Here is a 19,398-nt window from a genome sequence, read left to right on the forward strand (position 1 = left end):
TTTGCCTTTTACGAGGGTAAACATGGTTTAATAGTGAGCAAATATTAGTTCACGTAATTCAAACCTGTTGAGCTGAACAGGAAACGTTCAAGGGAAATCTGCAGGTGCCTGCAAGCAAGGGTGATGTTGGAAGAATCTTAGCATATCAGCGCCTTCTCCCCCAAGAGGAGTGTTCCTGGAATGAAGCCACCAACGACAGGAGAGGAAACAGACAGCTTGTAAAAAAAAAACCAGGAGCAATGGGAGAAGGTTCTGAACTGATTAATGAGATGCTCACCCTGGGGAGGGTGTAAAAGGCATCTGGGATATTTGCATTTTTGTTTGTTGATGGGAGGAGGACATCTCATAACTCTCTCTCCCTAATTCATTCAGGACACGATATTTCCAAGACTACTGCCATCTCAGGGTTAGAATGTGTTTTCAGCTTCATTCCAGCTTTCATCACACAGGCATGTTTTTTAAAAAAGATGATTCCCATGTGACTTAAAAAAAGAAAAGCCAGCCTCCCTTCTAAAAATCCAGTTTTGTCCTGCAGATGTGTTTTTTTTCCTTGGAGGGGGCCATGTGATTTGTTCCCTCCTCAACATCCTGCATTTTCTTCATTCCAGGGCCCAGTCACATTGGGATGGAAGTCCTCATCCTCAGGCTCAGAGTGGTGAATGGGAGGCGTGCCTTGCTCAGCCCCATAGTGGAGACAAATGGTGTGGAATTCACCATAATCTATGGCAAGAAATGGTACGGTTCCATGAGGGAAAAATAAACAAAGAGCTGATGGAAAATTAATCTCATTAGGGAGATTTGTTTGTGGTGACATTTGAAATGAGGCAGAAAAATGAGTAGAATTTTGACAGATGGCAAAGAGTGTCACTAGTGTTATTAGAGTATTAACTAACATTCAATAATATCTAAATGCTTTTGAATCTATTCAGAACTCTAATAAAAGGTTTTGTGAGTCCTCAACCCAAGTGGTTTGAATGGGGATCACCACAGACCCCTGGCTCCAGGCTCAGGTGTGTGACCCAGATTAGCCAATAAGAGAATCACATCCCCTTAGCACAGTTATTGGTTCAGAGGTGAGCATGTGACCCAAGTTGGGCCATTCCTGGAGCTTTTCTGGAACCACTGGGGAAAAGGCATCCTTTTTCTGCTGGGGTTGCTGAGCTGGTAGGATATTATTTAGGAGCTGCAAAAGACCTGTTTTGTTACCACAGAGGGAGAACCTGCAGGATGGAGAGATTTTTGAGTACCTGGAGCCAGTTGTGCCTCCTGAAACTCTACCGAGGACTTTTCAGTCACTTTAGCCATTAAATTCACTTTTTTAAAAAATTCGCTTTTTAGTAAGTCATTTTGTGCTTAGCCCTTGAAAACACAAACATCCTAACCAATACAGAAGAATTTAAATAGTCTGCTTAAACAAACAAACAACCCCAGTGGGGCAAGGGTGTCACAGATTTACAGAGCAGATTCCTAGCACAAAGAGATCTTCCTGTTGCTAACATTTCTAGGTCTCAGTGACTAAGATATTGGAGACATTATTCTTAACCCCCCTGGTCTGAGGCCTCTCACCAATCTAGCTGACTCCCGTGTGCTGGATATTTTTCCATGAATCAGAAATGAAATATGTAGTGCTGTAGCCACAAAGCAATGGAAACAGCTCGTTTGCCTTTTGTGTCTCTCCAAGCTCTGTTTTTTCTGGGTCACACGTTGTAAGTGAAGAGTCATAAGGATAATCCTGTTTAGATACATTAGCAGTTGAATAGACTATTAAGAAAAGATTTGTTAATCATCAGAAGCAAATTCACCCCAGAAGCATTGCAGACAAAGAGTGCTCCAATTGCCTTGAGCCAACTCATTCTCTGCCCCTTCAGGGAAAACCCTTGGATGTTTGAATTAACTGCCACATTTGGAAATGTGGAGGATAATTGCTTTAATTGACTGCTGACTATGTCCTTGGTACTAAGAATAATATTTCACCTACATTCTTTCTTAATTTCATCGACTCTATGAAGAAGGTCCTAATCCTATTTTACAGGTAGGGAATGAGACAGACACTACTAGGTGCTACCCAACATCCATCCTCTCCTTGAAAGATAACCCCATGTGGTTACTGCTTCTAGTTTGAAGTCTCTGCTTCATGCTTAGGTGATTACTGCAGACATTTATCATGTTGCAAACATCTTATCATGTCTCTCCTGCAGCTATGGATGGCCATGTGGTATGGTTCTGGCCAGTTAGACTTAAGTAGTCTTCTGGGGATTCCCAGGAAAAATATACTGATATGGACACTGCCCCTTCCTCCTGGTTTCTTCCTTCTCCCTGCATGGAATGTGGGTATGAGGCTGGTGGTGCTGCAGCCATCTTGTGACCTCTGGGCAACCATAAGGAAAACAGCCATATTCTGAGGGTGACAGGGCAAGAAGAGAGAAGGAAACTGGGATATTCTGACATTGCAAAACCACTGTTTCTGCCACAGGTGGCCTACTTTCAGATTTGTTATATGAAAAAAAACATGATTTGGCAACTCAGTAACATTGGGTTTCTGCTACCGGCAACTAAATACCATCCCTTACTGATGCAGGGAAACTGAGCTAAAGGAGTTTAAGGGATTTGCTTGCATTTCTGTATAAAGTGGTGAGTCTAAGCTAAATGAGACATAGTACCCAGCCTTAAGGAGTTCAAGCCGAGTTTGGGAAGCAGATTCATAAAGAAATAATTATAGTATAATGTCACTAGTATACCAATATGATTTGCTTAGGGTATCATGGATGCCAAAAGACAGAGAGCCGAAAGTGGAACAAGAGTTAGCCAGGCAAAGCAGAGAGGTGGGAAAAGAGATTACAGCTTGAATAAAAGGTATGGAAGTGAGCTATAGCATATGCAGGGAGCTGCTATGAGTTGTTGGAGAATAAAGTATGAGGCAGGCAGTGGTGAAAATTGCAGCTGGGGGGATGTTCCATTTTGCTGTTGCTGCCTAATAAGCCATCCCCAAAACTTAGTGGCTTAAAACTATATTTTATCATTTCTGGTAATTCTGCAATCTGAACTGAGTTCAGCTGGTTAGATATTCTGTTCATGGAATATCTGTTGGGGTTGGAACATCCAAAAAAATTTCTAACTTCCAAATCTGGGGCTTCCACTGGGATACATGGAAGAGATGGGACTCTCTCTCTTTCTCTCACCTCTTCATGTGGATAGCTACAGGGATTCCTCCTAGCATGATGAAATCAGGGTACATGGCAAATGGCTTCCAACTGAGGGAAAGAGGAAGCTTCCAGTGCATTTAAGGTGTGGGTTCAGAAGTACCAGAATATCATTTCCATTGCACTCTGTTGATCAAAGCAAGTCACAGGCTAGGCCTGAGTGGGGGAGGATGTAGCTTCTATTTCTTGATGGGAGGAGCAGTACACACACACAGGGAGAGATGAATTAACAGTGGTTCTCTTTGGCGGCTACCTATCACAGAGGTAAGAAGGATGCAGATGAAGGACAAACTGGTCCACTTGTCAGGTAGGTTGATGTGAACCCTGACCTGGGGGGTTTGCCTTGCTTCATATTTGGGATCAGAAAGGAAAATACCTCTCAAACTGCCCCGATTTATCAGAATATAACAGACAGAGTAGTGTGATTAGGGAGAGGAAGGGCTGGAGCTTGGATTCTCTGAACCCCCTTCAGTTTCCATGTGGTTTAGACCAGATGCCGTGGTTCCCATGTCTTATGGGAGATGGTTGAGTTGAGAATCAGAGGGGTCCACGGTGGTGGGGGGGCAAGGAGAACTCCCAGCAATAGCTGGGTGGGCCTCTCAGGTCAGGAGCTGGAGAGGAGCATGGCAGAGTGCCCTTGGGGTCAGAATGGCAGGGAAGATGAGCAAGTTGAGTCCAGTCGCCTCACAGTGGGAATCAGCGAGGATCTGGAGGATGTGATAGGGATTTGAGCATTTTGTCTTCTACCCTTCCAACTCTCACCTACCAGGGTCGCAAAAGACAAAGCCCCTCCCACCCAGTGAACTACCCAGACATTGCATTGGAGAGCATCTAGGGGAAGCGGAGATGACCTGAGAACCCGAGACTGTGCCTGAAGGGACAACTGCTTTTAAATGGTCTCCTCATAGCACTTCCTGGACATCACTGAAATTAACCAGCAAGAGAGGCTCTGGAGGAAGAATAAGTTATAATGAAATAAAGAAGCCATGTTCTGTAAAGTTACAAAGACATCATAGGAAAAGTGACAGATGCAGCAGGGCAGTTGCCTCTGTGGGAGAGATAGGGAAGGGGGGGGAATCTGTGGGGCGCTTTGGCTGTTTTAGAGATAAGGCTTTATCTCTAAAGTTAGGGGATAGGTATGGGTGTTGTTACATTCTTTATGCCTTTTTGTGGGTTTAAAATTGTCCATAATGTAACTTTTTGCAAAGCTGCCATTCTGAATAGAACTGTGAGCCGCCAATGCCAGGTTTAGGTCTTGAACATATTGCATGGGAATGGGAATATAGAAAGCGGCTTGAAGTGGAGTTAGATCTGATTGTTGGAAAAATCACCCAGGCTGGATATGAAGAGGACAAGAGTAGAGACAGTGAGGTCAGTGAGCAGGCTGCCACACCAATCCCCTGAGGGGTGACAGTGACCTGACATCCCAGGTGACATCCCAGGTTAGGATGGCTTAGGAGTCAGGTTGGTAATTAGGACCTGGTAATTGACAAGATAAGGGCAGGAGGGTGGGCAAGGTTTCTGGTGTGAGTGAGTGGGAACCCCACCCCCAGTGGCTGAGATAAGGGAATCCAAGTGGAGGACTTATTTAGATGAGGAGGTGAAAAGATCACTCTCAGGACAGGTTGGGCTTGAGATGCCTGTGGAATGTCCTGGGGGAGGATGGATGCCTGAGTCTGGACCCTAGGGAGGAGATCTGGGAAACCTCAGCACAGATGCAGATTGGAGCTGCAGAGGGAGGTGAGATCCTCTGAGGCAGAGCAGGTAGGAGAATAGCAAAGAGGAGGCTGGATAGTCCAGGGTGGAGCATCCTGTCATGCAGAGAGAGAAGCTCCATCTTCTCCAGCTCTGCAGCACCCCCGGCCCTCCCCTCTGGTGAGCAGAAAGAATGGCCAGCCCCAGCCACCTGCTGTGATGGGTTCCCCTCACTGGCCTTCCCACTGTGTGGCCCAGTCCTTCCAGCCCTTGCCCATCCCGTTCTCTATTTGCTGTCCCGGTTGGCCTGTCTGATGGCTTGCTCTCCTTTCTCTCCAGAATTATTAAAAGGGCCAGAGAGAAAGGGTCTCCTCCACCACCAGATCTGAACTGAGATTCTCACTCATGAAGCAGAAGGCCCAGCAATTCCCCCAGGGCCTGTCTCCTTCAAGAACAGAGCACAATAAAGGCCAGTCCCAGAGCCCCTTCTGCACGAGCTGCCATGTGGAGGAAGAGTATATAAGGCAGTTAATTGTCTAGTTGGCCCCTTTGCCTCAGCCTCCCATCTCCTTTTTTTTTTTTTAATAAATAAATGCAAGGCCATATCAGCTTTTGATTGTCCCCGTTGACAACTTAGGCATCCTCTTTTCTACCCAGTCCCTGGAAATCTCTTTGTTTCTCACATTTTGAATTTTGATGTGAAGTTTAGACTGATTTGGGCAGGAATGGCTCTGAGCTCTAGGGGGGGAAAAAGTGTTTCTGTCTCAAATTGGAATTGAGAATGTGAGAAAAGTCAAAACAACAAAGCTGCATTTCAGAAATATCAATTTCTCAAAGCATTTCTCCAAAAATGTAGATTTCAATTATGGAATGAAAATATATTGGAGGGAACGTTAGAGCTATGAAATAAGATAAGCAAGAAAGGAAAGTATTCATACAGAAAGCATTTTAATGACTCATTCCAAACTGCTGTGGCATCTATCTCCTCTGAGATCTTAGAACTGCTTTTGGAGTGATTTACTTACCAGCTGCTTTGGAACTTGCCTGAATAAACCATAACCTTCTGCTCTAAAATATGTGCCAAGAAGAACAGGTATGTGCAAATGAGCAATCTCCATTCTCATGATCTTTCTTTTCACTCAGTTGTGCAGGAGAGAGCAAAAGCTCCATTGGTTCATTCCCCTGCCTCCAGACTGAATATCCACCATCTCAGAAAGCAGGCAGCCATTCTCTATCAAGCACTCCTAGGGAAACTAGCTCACTGCTTTGGTTTTTGGTTTCCTTTTCTTGAGCATCTGATCGTTTTTTGATGTGCCCTCTAGTTCTGGGGACCCCTCATTGCCACCACTTTTATTCTTGGCTTGCCCTTGTGGGATGGTAGCCCTGACCCAGTCTTTCTATCTGTCCTTATTTTGGGCAGGTGACGGTCAGCTGATTGGATCAATAGCCTGGGGGAGGGATGTGTTAGCGAGGTCCTGAGTTGAATGTAGTGCTTTTCCCAAGTAACATACTTGCATTTTTAATAGGAGTCTCCTGGGGGAGGGGGAGTGTTCATTTCTAGACATTAAAACAAGCTGGTGTGTGCATGTGTGTGTGTGTGATGGGAGGGAGAGAGAAGAAGAGGAAGAGGAGGAGGAGGAAGAGCATGGCTACCATTTGTCAATGCAGCAAGAAGAATGCAAGAGTAGCCTTTGTCCCTCCCATCCAGAGATGACCACTGCTAATATCTTGGTATATATCCTCCCAAGCACCCAGTGTTATAGATATGAACATCCTTATCTCTAGCAGTCAAATTTAGACACTTATAAAACTCAAAAGTTGTACACATAGTTTCTATATGTACCATTTAGTAACACTTACACTCCTGCTCCAGTAATCGCACTTGTAGGAATTTATGCTAAAGGAGAAACTAAAATGATAAGATATCATTAGCTATTATGTATTGAATTTTAATTGTGTACCAAGGGTTTTACATTGACTCATTCCTACACCAGGCCTACAAAGCAGATAACATTATCCTTCACTAAATATCCTTCACTAAATAGGATGGAGAAGGGAAGGACCTTGTCCGGGTCATTCTGGAGCTGGGGCTCAGTGAGTGTGGAGGAAGGGAATCCCAGGAAAAAAGCATCCTCCACCTGGATCCTCTCAGAGACGAGCATACCCCTTGTCCCAGAGTCTCCTGTCCTCTCCAAAGGCATCAAAGATCCTGGGTGGGAAGCATGTGACCCAAAGTCTTGTCCTCACCTTTAGGGGTGGGTGATAGCAGATGACAATGCCTGTTGCACCTTCTGCCTGTCCAGTTTCAGCTCTTCCTTGAAAGCACCTCTTCCAGGAAGCCTTCCCTCAAATCTCTCGGATCAGTTCTGCCTCTCTTTTCTTTCTTCCCTTGCAGGGCTGGAGCTACCTCATACAGTTTGGAAGAGAGTCTACTGCCTTAGTGTTTCTCCAAATATATTCTTAGGGTCCCAAGCAGAGGTCTCTGGGGAGCTGTTACATGTCCAGACCGGAGTTCCTGCTATGGCTCAGCAGGTTTAGAACCAGACATAGTGTCCGTGAGGATGCAGTCTGATCCCTGGCCTTGCTCAGTGGGTTAAGGATCTGGTGATGCTGTGGCTGTGGGTGTAGGTCACTGCTGAAGCTCTGATTCAACTCCTAGCATGGGAACTTCCATATGCCACAGGTGTGGATGTGAGAAAAGAAAAGAAAAAGTACAGCCCAATTGACTTAGATTGTCTGTTGGGGGCCCAGGAATCGGCATGTCACAAGCATTTAGTTGGGGGCAGGGACACTGCTCTGGTGCCTACACCTCCTCAGAGCAAGGACTGTCACATTCTCCTTGAGTTCCCCGGAGCACAGAGCACTGGGAGGTACAGCAGGCATTAGCGTTTGGTGGATTCCTGCAGAGATGTTTTTCTTTAGAAGGAAATGAAAGTGGAGGAGGTAGAAAACGTGGGTGTGGAATAACGGAAGAGGGTATAATTTGAGAGCTTCTGCCAGAGAGTAGATGAGATGGGAAATCTCGAGGGTGGTTTGGGATGCCCACTTTGGGGTCCTTTGAAGACGTATTCAGTCAGTATCTTTTTCCCTCCTTTTTATTCCCACAGATACATACTTGAGTCCCAGGATTTTTTTTTTTTTTTTTTAAATCTGGACTTTCAATGCCAGAATGAGTAATTGTGTATAAAGTGGGTCACAAGGAAGTGATAACTAATGCAGACTATTTTAACTGCTGAATCAGAAATCTCTATTCTACATTATGAAATATGCGGGAAGGAAAAATAAGCAGATGATAGGAGTGGAAAGAATCCTAAAATAATATTTTCACAAACAAATTCTGGCCCAACGTACGCCGGAGGGGTGGGGGAACTGCAATAATCCGCACTTCTGAGAGTGGAAGAATTGAAATAGAATTGCCGAACTGGCTAACTTTCTGAATGACATCAGACCTTCTGAGGCACATGACCACACAAAGCCACAGCCTGAAAGGCTTGGGCAATGTCTTGGGTCATCTTAGTCACTCTGTTTCCTAGCACAGGCGGGCAGGGCTTAAAGAAAGCAAAGACAAAATGAAACCCAAATGGAATTTAAAGTTGTCTTCTGCTTGCTCCTCTTAAACAAACAAAACCTATCTTTTCAGTTTAACTTTGTTTCATAGATTTTTTTTTCCCCTTGTGGCAAAATACACGCAACATAAATATTACTGTTTTTACCATGCCTAAGTGTACAATTCAGTGGCATTGAGTACATGTGTGGTGTTTTGCAACTATCACCACTATTTCTAGAACTTTTTCATCAACCCATACGGTAACTCTGTACCAAATAGGCAACAACTTGCCACTCTCGCTACCCCACCAGTCCTTGGTAAACATCCTTTTAATTTCTATCTTTAGGAATTTGCCTATTCCAGGAACCTCATACAATGGGAATAACATAATATTTGTCCTTCGGGAGACAAAAAAAAAAAAAATCTTTAGCCCTTTTCAATTATCATCCTGTTTTCAAGGTTCTCCCATGTTACAGCAAGTGTCAGAATTCTGTTCATCTTTATAGCTGAGTAACATTTTATACCCGTATTCATTTTTTCTGGCTATACTTATGACATGCAGAAAGTTCCCAGGCCAGGGATGGAACCCACACCACAGCAGTAACCTGAGCCATACCAGTGACAACCTTGGATCTTTAACCCACTGAGCCACCAGAGAACTCCAGTATTACATTTTCTTTATCCCTTCATGGGCTGGTGGACAGTTGGGTTGTTCCACCTCTGGCCTTTGTAAATGATGCTGCTATGAGCACTTGTGTGCAAGTGTCTCGTTCAGTCCCTATTTTCAATTCTTTTGAGTATATACCTAGGAATGGGACTGCTGTATCGTATGCTAATTCTGTGTTTAATTTCTAAGGAATGACAAGCTATTTTCCATAGCAGCTGTACCATTTTACAGTCCCACAAGCACATAGAAGGATTCCATTTTTCCACATCCTGCCAACACTTGCCGTTTTCCATTTTTCAAAAATAATATCCATCCTGGAGTTCCCTGGTGGCCTAGTAGTTAAGGTCTTGGTGTTGTCACTGCAGCAGCTTTGGTCATTGCCAAGGTATGGTTTCGAACCCTGCCTCAGGAAATTCTGCGTGCCACAGGAGGAGCCAAAAAAAAAAAAAAAAAAAAGCCATCCTAATGGTTGTGAAATGGTATTTCATTGTGGTCTGGATAGATTTTCAAACAGAAGTCATACCAAGGGCATGTATTTTAGGTAATTTCACATAATTTAGGTTTTGAACAGAAACTAAGAATCATAACATAGGCTGAAAATAATGATAAGGATGTTTGTAATTCATCTGAATGCTCACAGTATCTTTTTATTTATCCTGTTTTTGGTGTGAGGTTCTAAATTGCCCTCCTGTAGACTCATCTTGTGTATTACTTAATTTTTCTTCCTGATGCAAGTTTCAAATTTTATCTAGTGTTCTAAAAATAATTTGTGTACATGACATTCAGAGATGTGTTCATCTCTGATGACGACTGTTCTTACTTATGGTGCCTTATTGCACCAATTCTCAAGGTTGAACACATTCTTTGCATTCCATTGTTAAGTTCTGCAGCATTTTATAGTCATAAGGAACAAAGATAAGAAGCTGTTTCTTTGAGGTTGACCTGTGTGGTCTTTTCTTAAAACATTTGTTATAGTCCAATGACAGACCTAATATATTGAAATACTCTGTTAAATCTTAATTTTCTTTGGGTATAATCAACACATTTGATAAAGAGAGATCTTTCAGGAGTTCCTGTCGTGGCTCATGGGTTATGAACCAGACTAGTTAGTATCCATGAGAATATGTGTTTGATCCTTGGCCTTGCTCAGTGGGTTAAGGATCTGGCATTGCCTTGAGCTGTGGTGTAGGTTGCAGATGTGGCTTAGATCTGGCGTGGCTGTGGCTGTGGTATAGGCAGGCAGCTGCAGCTCTGATTTGACCCCTAGCCTGGGAACTTCCATATGTTGCAGGTGTGGCCACAAAAAGCATAAAAAAAAAAGAGAGAGAGAAAGAGAGAGATTTCATGAACACTTGGTTAATAAGAATTTGAGTGCGTGCTATGAGCTAGCCATTGGACTAGTTGCTGGACACGCACTGGTGACTAAACAGACCTCTTGGCATGTGGTGGACATTGCCAGAAAGGGATATGTCTATTGTTCTTACAGTCTTCTTGACTAATAAGTTAAAGGATAGCTCATAAAACTTCAGAGATAAATTTGGCCCAGGATCACATTGTACTTATTGAATTAACTTTTACGTGATTGTCCCAAAAGGATTTGAGCTAGCTTATAAAAGATATATACAGTATTGTTAATATATAGAAAAGTAGAATCCAGATCAAGTAAGAAAGGTAGAAACATGCTTGCCCTAATTGGCATATGTTTGACACAATTACTATTATATAATTACTCTGTTTGACACAAACCTAGGGATTCCTTTGCTTGGAGAAAAAGAATTAATGTGGATTTCCACAGTAGAGAGAGGCTCATTTATCTCCTAGAACAAGAAGCCTGAAATTATGAGGCCCAGGGCTGGCTTGGTAATTCTCTATTAGGAATCCAGGTTCGTCATCTTTCTGCTCTACCATCCTTAGCATGTAGACCTTTGTCCTCATGCTCTCACCTCATGGTCCCCAAATGGTTGCTGTACCTCAAGGCAGGAAGAAAGGAGAAGGGTCAAGGGGCAAGAGCTTCCTCCTACTTTTCTTTTTTATCCAGCCAAGGACAATGATGGATCTGAGGTTTCATCCTGTTTGCCAGCTAAGAAGTTAGCCTGCTGTGCTTTCATGGTTGCTGGCAGAAGTCATGAGACTCCTGGGTGAGAGGCAGCCACCCTGGTTACTCAGCACGCAGCCAGTAGCACGATTTGCCGTAGTTATCCTTGCCCTCAAGTCCCATAAGGGCCATCCAGATAGGCCCACAGGAATGCCTGCACACCCACTGGGTTGCCTCATGGGAGAGGAGCCTGAACTCAGGGACCCTAGATCTTACGCAATGGGCAGCAGGCAAGCCTGCCCTTTGCTCTGGAAAGACCGTGTCTCTGTCTTCCAAGGCCTTGTGCTATTCAAGCATCCTTGGGAAGATAAGCCTGTTGCGCTCAGTAAGTGCCTTTGCTTGCAAGGTATACAGAACTGAGAAAGACCATGGAGAACTGTCTCCCAACCAGATCCTCCCCTGACTTCTGCCTATAAGTTACTGGCCAGAACTATATCATGGCACCATCTCTAACTGTTGGGAGGCTATGAAACTGAGTATTCTCCCAGGGCAATACTCTAAACAAAACAGTGGTCCTGTTCAGAAGGAAAGGAAAATGAAAGATGGAGCTTCTCACAAGCAGGGAGAGAACTGTGGCCCCCCCACCGTGTTTTTATCTGTGTAGCCAATGTCTTTTTTCCCGCTTTTTTATGATGCTTTATTGATCCTGCCGGAAGGAATTTGTACAACTTAGAAGAAAACTCCAGTCAAGTATCATTTTGCAAATTTCAAATGAACCATTGGTAGTTTAGTGCAGAACTGAAATGTCACAACTTATTGTAAGCCTGTGACTCCTTGGAACTTTCCCCATTAAAAAAAAAAAATTGTATTCATTATTTTTATAGATCTTTTTTAGGGGGGGTGAGGATAACAATTCTTTTCATTTAAGAAAATGCTTATGTCCTGAAATTTCTCCCAGTCTTTGAGTATCTATAGCTTAAGAGACAGGTTCTACTTTGCAAACAGATAAGTGTTTGGTAAGAGGTTTATAAATACACCTTTTCTGGTTTCATTTATTTTAAGAGAATTTTTTCACCTCATGACAGTCTTTTGGGGCTGACAATGTTACCATAGTAACCATGCTCCAAAATGCTGGTTGCCAGTGGATATTGATCCCTAGCACCTCTCCTAGGTGCTCACTCCCCTGTAGGATGGAGGCCCTGCTCAGAACCCAGGAACACATGCCCAGTGGCACTTGGTATTATAACAGACACCTACTGGCTCTTCCTCCCAGGAACCAGTCTAAAGATTCCATTGAGAACCCTGGCCTGACCCCTGGCATCAAGGCTTAGGTTTCCACCGTTAGCAGACAGAGGCAAAACTTCTTTGTTTCCTTTTTAGCTGCACTCTGATAGCTCAGGAACTCAGTCCATGCCAACACCTAAGGCATTGAGGGAAAATTTTGAATGTGAATGGACATGCCTCCCCCAGAGGCAGAGAAGTTTGCAAATTACTTTTCAAAGCCCTTATGGTATGATTTTGACATAAAAATGCCTCTTTCCTGAGAAGGAAGAAGAGATTTTAATCTGGGTGGTGCCTTGGGAGTTTAATGACAGAGCAGAATCTGGGGGTGTTGTGGAGGTGACTGTCAAGGTTGTGGTGGGGTGACTAAAGATGGGTTGACCTCTCATCTCCACAAATGGGGGAGCGCCTCCCCCCTTCAGCAACATTCTGTGTGTGAGAAGGGGGTGGGGAGGGCTTGTTGGAGAAAGTAGCCCTGAAAACTCCATTCTCCTTGCCAAGAATTAATGGACTGTCTTCAACGTGCATGAGAATCTGTTCAGTGAGGGGACCAGGGGAGCCAAAATGAGGCCTCCACAGACCTGATTTGGCACTGACCTATCTCTGTGTAAGAAGCTCTGGATGTGTTTATTTTACTCTCTGCTGTGATTAAGGAAAAAACAAACAAAAACCCTGCAAAGGTTCATTGAGACAACAGTTGGTCACAAAAACGGAATTTGAACCAAGATAACGCTGGTTACATTTTAGCCACATGTTCCCGAAGCAGCCGGGGGCCCTAACAGTTGAACACATAGCCTTTCATAGATATAAAAGTACTCAAATGATCATAGACTTTATATAAATAAAGGAATCTGCATACACACACATGTGCACACAGTGATATCTTTGATATCTCAGGAACAACCGAAGGAATTAAAGGATGCCGAGACCAAGTGAGATATTTCACTTTCTTGTCCTCTTAGTCCTGTATTGTGAGGGCCAAACATGTGTTGGTAGAGTGGAAATCCAGGGAGAAACTCCTCCCCAGTCACTTAAACTGACAGCCAGCCTTGATGGAGCTCTGTGAGCCAGGCACTCTTCCTCAGTGCTCTCTGCTAGGGTTGCCTCACAGTCCTTTCAGGTGAAATGCTAGCATCGGTCCCTGCTTTACTGTTGGGGCAATTGAAGCACAGAGAAGTTTGGTGACTTGCTCAGCATCACACAGCTAATTGTACAGGACCGATGCTTCTTCTGTAAAAAGATACACAGCCCCCCTCTAGCTTTATGGCTCAGCATTCTCAGGGTAAAATGCTACAGCAGGAAAGGGAGGGGAGATCTGGCTGGGATATATCAAAGGGAGAAAAACAAGGGAGGCTCTTAAAGTCCAGGCAAGGCAATGCCTCCCATGACAGGGCAATGGCTCATCAGTGAGATATCAGTCAGGCTCCCCAGCCTCAGAGGCCCGTCCAGGGTTTCTGTGCTGCCCAGAGCATGTTGCTCAATCGCCTGTGGGGGAGCTGCAGCCCTGGAAAGGAGCCTGGGCTGTGGGGCTGCCAGGACCTGGCTGGTCTTCTACTCCAAGACAGAGGAGAATATCATTCTTGGGTAAAATGTCCTTCAAATGACCTTTGTGAGAGAAGTCCTGTCTGCTTCAGCATCTGCCTTCCTCGGTATGTCCTCTGAGATCCAGCCTGCTGCCCTGACATCCTCAGGTTCTGGTAACGGTGCTTCTAGGGGAGTGAAGTCCCTCCCAGCATTGCTGGTCTGCAGGGATCCTGTCATGCTGACAGCAGTGTGACACCTGAGTACAGACTGGCTTTTCAGCCACATGCACCTCTTTTTAGTTTACACTGCCTCTTTCCCCTGGAGAATCAACCTGTGTTTAATCCAAATAATAGGTATGAAATGTTTGGAATTGTGATGTCACTGTCTGCTGTTGGAAATTGAAAGGCAGAAGTAACATATGCCAACACATTCCCTCAGAATTTTTCTTTTTCTTTTCTTTCCTTTTTGCTTTTTAGGGCTACACCTGCAGCATATGGAAGTTCCCAGGCTAGGGGCTGAATCGAAGCTGCAGCTGCCGGCCTACACCATTGTTCACGGCAATGCTGAATCCGTAACCCACTGAGTGAGGCCAGGGATGGAACCCATGTCCTCACGGAAATCAGTTGGATTCGTTTCCACTGCGCCACAATGGGAACTACCGCTTGGAATTTCTTTACCTGCCCTTTCAATGTAGTAACAGAGCCTCTTAGATCTCAAAACTTGTCACCAATGAACATGTAGTGGTCCAAATGATGAATGCTTCCATCCTTAAAATATGCATTATTATATAATTATTTGGTTTAAAAAATATGGATAGCTTTAGAAAAAGATGACTAGATCATTTAACAAACTTTCTAAATCCAAAGTCAAGCCCTCCTGGTTAAACATATATTATGTCTCATTGGTTTGGTTTTAAATGAATGATTTAAAGAACAATTTATCTGTTCCTCTAAAGACTTTAATTTTAAAAAAATCCAACTGGGGATAATTGTTCACATCTGCCTAATGATGTTTCTATTGGAAAAGACATAGGAGAATGTACATTTTTGAGTTACAATAGCTTTCAGTTTATAATTAAAATCAAAATGGGAAAATTCAAGTGAAAGACCTAGATATTTTTGAAAGGTGTCCTTTATATGAGGATTCAAGGTAACGCTTTTTATAAGCATTATCAGATATTGATTTTTTTTCTTATTTTTTCTGCTTTTGTGCAGACGAGGTAGGAAGAAGCAGATGTTTTGTCTCTAATGAGACAATAATTCACTTCTTTATTATTGACTTTGCCTTATGTGTGCTGTTCATTGCTAACTGAGGCCTGCAATGCTGTCTGTGGGGTCCAAAATGTACAAGAAAGAGTCAGAAGGCCTTGGGAGAATTGAAAAAGAAGTCATTGCCCTGCCCTCACTCAGTCACCAAAAATCATGCCCTGTCATCCATGGAGATTTGGAGACTAGTCCTCATGAAATTGCTGTTTCTGACCCTTGTCCTTGTTGCCCCCCAGGCCCTTACCCATGGGATTGAGAATATTAATGCCAGGAAGAGGTCAGACATTGATATTGAAGAGCAGACCTGTGTTGGAATGAATGCAGTTCTAGGGCGAGACTGGTAAATGAAGAAGAAGGGTAAGTATGAATGAGGGCTGACTAGAGCATGACAGAGAAGAAGGTCAAAAGTACCACATGTTAATCTGAAGCCAAGGTTTTTGGTTTTTTTCTCTTTTTTTGGCCATCCCCATGGCATATGGAGTTCCTGGGCCAGGGACCAGATCTCAGCCAGAGCTGCTGGACCCTTAACCCACTTAACTCATTGTGCCAGGCCAGGGATTGAACCTGAGTGCTAGGGCTCCAGAGACACTTCTGATCCTGCTGCACCATAGCAGGAACTCGAAGCCAAGAGTCTAATGAAAGATTAAGGTGTTCTAATAAAAGACAGCAAGTGCTCAGCAAATGCTTCTCAACTGGATAAAGCAGAAGACGCTGGTCAGGGGATCCTTGGCGGGTGAAGGTGCAGAGGCGACCAGCTTGGGATGTTAAGGGTCTGCAGAGAGTATAATTGCGGCTTGAACTGGGGGCGTCCTTGGAAGAGTAGGTACCAAGCAACAGGAACAGAACACCGAAGCTGGGCTTGGTTAAGTGGGATGGGGCAGAAACTGCTAATGGCTTACCAGTATCTACTCTCCTCATGTAACACAACCCAGATTTTTTTTTATTTTCCCACTGTACAGCAAGGGGGTCAGGTTATCCTTACATGTATACATTACAATTACATTTTTCCCCCAGCCTTTCTTCTGTTGCAACATGAGTATCTAGACAAAGTTCTCAATGCTATTCAGCAGGATCTCCTTGTAAATCTATTTTAAGTTGTGTCTGATAAGCCCAAGCTCCCGATCCCTCCCACTCCCTCCCGCTCCCATCAGGCAGCCACAAGTCTCTTCTCCAAGTCCATGATTTTCTTTTCTGAGGAGATGTTCATTTGTGCTGGATATTAGATTCCAGTTATAAGTGATATCATATGGTATTTGTCTTTGTCTTTCTGGCTCATTTCACTCAGTATGAGGTTCTCTATCTCCATCCATGTTGCTGCAAATGGCATTATGTCATTCTTTTTTATGGCTGAGTAGTATTCCATTGTGTATATATACCACCTCTTCCAAATCCAATCATCTGTCGATGGACATGTTTCCATGTCCTGGCTATTGTGAACAGTGCTGCAATGAACATGCGGGTGCACGTGTCTCTTTTAAGTAGAGTTTTGTCCGGATGGATGCCCAAGAGTGGGATTGCGGGGTCATATGGAAGTTCTATGTATAGATTTCTAAGGTATCTCCAAACTGTTCTCCATAGTGGCTGTACCAGTTTACATTCCCACCAACAGTGCAGGAGGGTTCCCTTTTCTCCACAGCCCCTCCAGCACTTGTTATTTGTGGATTTATTAATGATGGCCATTCTGACTGGTGTGAGGTGATAGCTCATGGTAGTTTTGATTTGCATTTCTCTTATAACCAGCGATGTTGAGCATTTTTTCATGTGTTTGTTGGCCATCTGTATATCTTCTTTGGAGAAATGTCTATTCAGGTCTTTTGCCCATTTTTCCATTGATTGATTGGCTTTTTTGCTGTTGGGTTGTATAAGTTGTTTATATATTCTAGAGATTAAGCCCTTGTCGGTTGCATCATTTGAAACTATTTTCTCCCATTCTGTAAGTTGTCTTTTTGTTTTCTTTTGGGTTTCCTTTGCTGTGCAAAAGCTTTTCAGTTTGATGAGGTCCCATGGGTTTATTTTTGCTCTAATTTCTATTGCTTTGGGAGACTGACCTGAGAAAATATTCATGATGTTGATGTCAGAGAGTGTTTTGCCTATGTGTTCTTCTAGGAGTTTGATGGTTTCCTGTCGTATATTTAACTCTTTCAGCCATTTTGAGTTTATTTGTGTGCATGGTGTGAGGGTGTGTTCTAGTTTCATTGCTTTGCATGCAGCTGTCCAAGTTTCCCAGCAATGCTTGCTGAACAGACTTTCTTTTTCCCATTTTATGTTCTTGCCTCCCTTGTCAAAGATTAATTGACCATAGGTGTCAGGGTTGATTTCCGGGTTCTCTATTCTGTTCCATTGGTCTGTCTGTCTGTTTTGATACCAGTACCACACTGTTTTGATGACTGTGGCTTTGTAGTATTTCTTGAAGTCTGGGAGAGTGATGCCTCCTGCTTGGTTTTTGTTTCTCAGGATTGCTTTGGCGATTCTGGGTCTTTTGTTGTTCCATATAAATGTTTGGATTGTTTGTTCTACATCTGTGAAAAATGTCATGGGTAATTTGATAGGGATTGCATTGAATCTGTAGATTGCTTTGGGTAGTATGGCCATTTTTACAATATTGATTTTCCCAATCCAGGAACATGGAATATCTTTCCATTTCTTTACATCTTCTTTGATTTCTTTGATTAGTTTTATAGTTCTCAGCATATAGGTCCTTTACCTCCTTGGTCAGGTGTATTCCGAGGTATTTGATTTTGTGAGGTGCAATTTTAAAAGGTATTATATTTTTGTATTCCTTTTCTAATATTTCATTGCTGGTATACAGAAATGCAACTGACTTCTGAATGTTAATCTTATATCCTGCTACTTTGCTGAATTTATTAATCAGTTCGAGGAGTTTTGGGGTTGAGTCCTTAGGGTTTTCTATGTATAGTATCATGTCATCTGCATACAGTGACAGTTTGATCTCTTCTCTTCCTATATGGACGCCTTTTATTTCTTTTGTTTGTCTAATTGCTGTGGCTAGGACTTCCAAAACGATGTTGAAGAGCAGTGGTGAGAGTGGGCATCCCTGTCTTGTTCCAGATTTGAGTGAGAAGGCTTTCAGTTTTTCCCCATTGAGGATTATATTTGCTGCGGGTTTATCATAAATGGCTTTGATTATATTCAGGAATGTTCCCTCTATACCCACTTTGGCGAGGGTCTTGATCATGAATGGATGTTGGACTTCGTCAAATGCTTTTTCTGCGTCTATTGAGATGATCATATGATTTTTGACTTTTCTTTTGTTAATGTGGTGTATGATGCTGATTGATTTGCGTATACAACCCAGATTTTAAACTAGATGACAAGGTGCCCAGTTGAAAGACAACATTAGTCAGTCATATTTGCAGCTGGGATGGCCACTAAGGTATAAACAGAAGTTGGAACTATATTCAATATCCTGCGATAAACCATAGTGGAGAAGAATATGAAAAAGAATATATATGGTATACGTATGCATAACTGAATCACTTTACTGTAGAGCAGAAATTAACATAGCATTGTAAATCAGCTACATCTCAATAAATTTTTTTTTAAAAAGGAGTTATAAGTGGAGATTGTTGCGCGGGGGGTGGGGGGCGCTCTTCTGTGAAGAGGTGATAGAATACTAATATACTTGTATTTTTCCCTTCTCCCTTCTTCCTGTGCCTTCCTAGAAACAAAAGATCAATGTGATGGTTAGATCTTCAGCTATTGAGTCATGAAGTGAATTTGAAAATGGAAGCCATATGCTAAGGACAGCAGAACAAAAAGATAGAGGAAACCTGGAACATTGATGACTCTGTAGCTCCCATACCACTCAGAATTCAGCCTTCCTTTGTATGAGAAATAAGATATTATCTTATTGAAGCTAATATTATTTCCTCCTTCACCTGGGACATCACAAGCCTAGGGATCTTTGGAAGGTTTCAAACAAAGAGTGAAGAATTAGGGATTTTATTTGTTTAGTTTTTGGTTGTTTATTTTTTAAGTTAAATAGGCTGTAAAGTAAAAGTGTTTTAATTTGAAAAAATAGTCTCTGAGCTCTATCATAAAAGGAATCAAGGGGTTATATATTATTGTATTATGTATTTATTTGGCTTAAACAAAAAGAGGGTTTTATTTGCTTATGTAATTGAGAAATCCAGAAGTTGGGTGGGCTTAGGTAAGGCCATCTC

Source organism: Phacochoerus africanus, chromosome 2 (genome assembly GCF_016906955.1).
Source record: "Phacochoerus africanus isolate WHEZ1 chromosome 2, ROS_Pafr_v1, whole genome shotgun sequence".
NCBI lineage: Eukaryota > Metazoa > Chordata > Mammalia > Artiodactyla > Suidae > Phacochoerus > Phacochoerus africanus.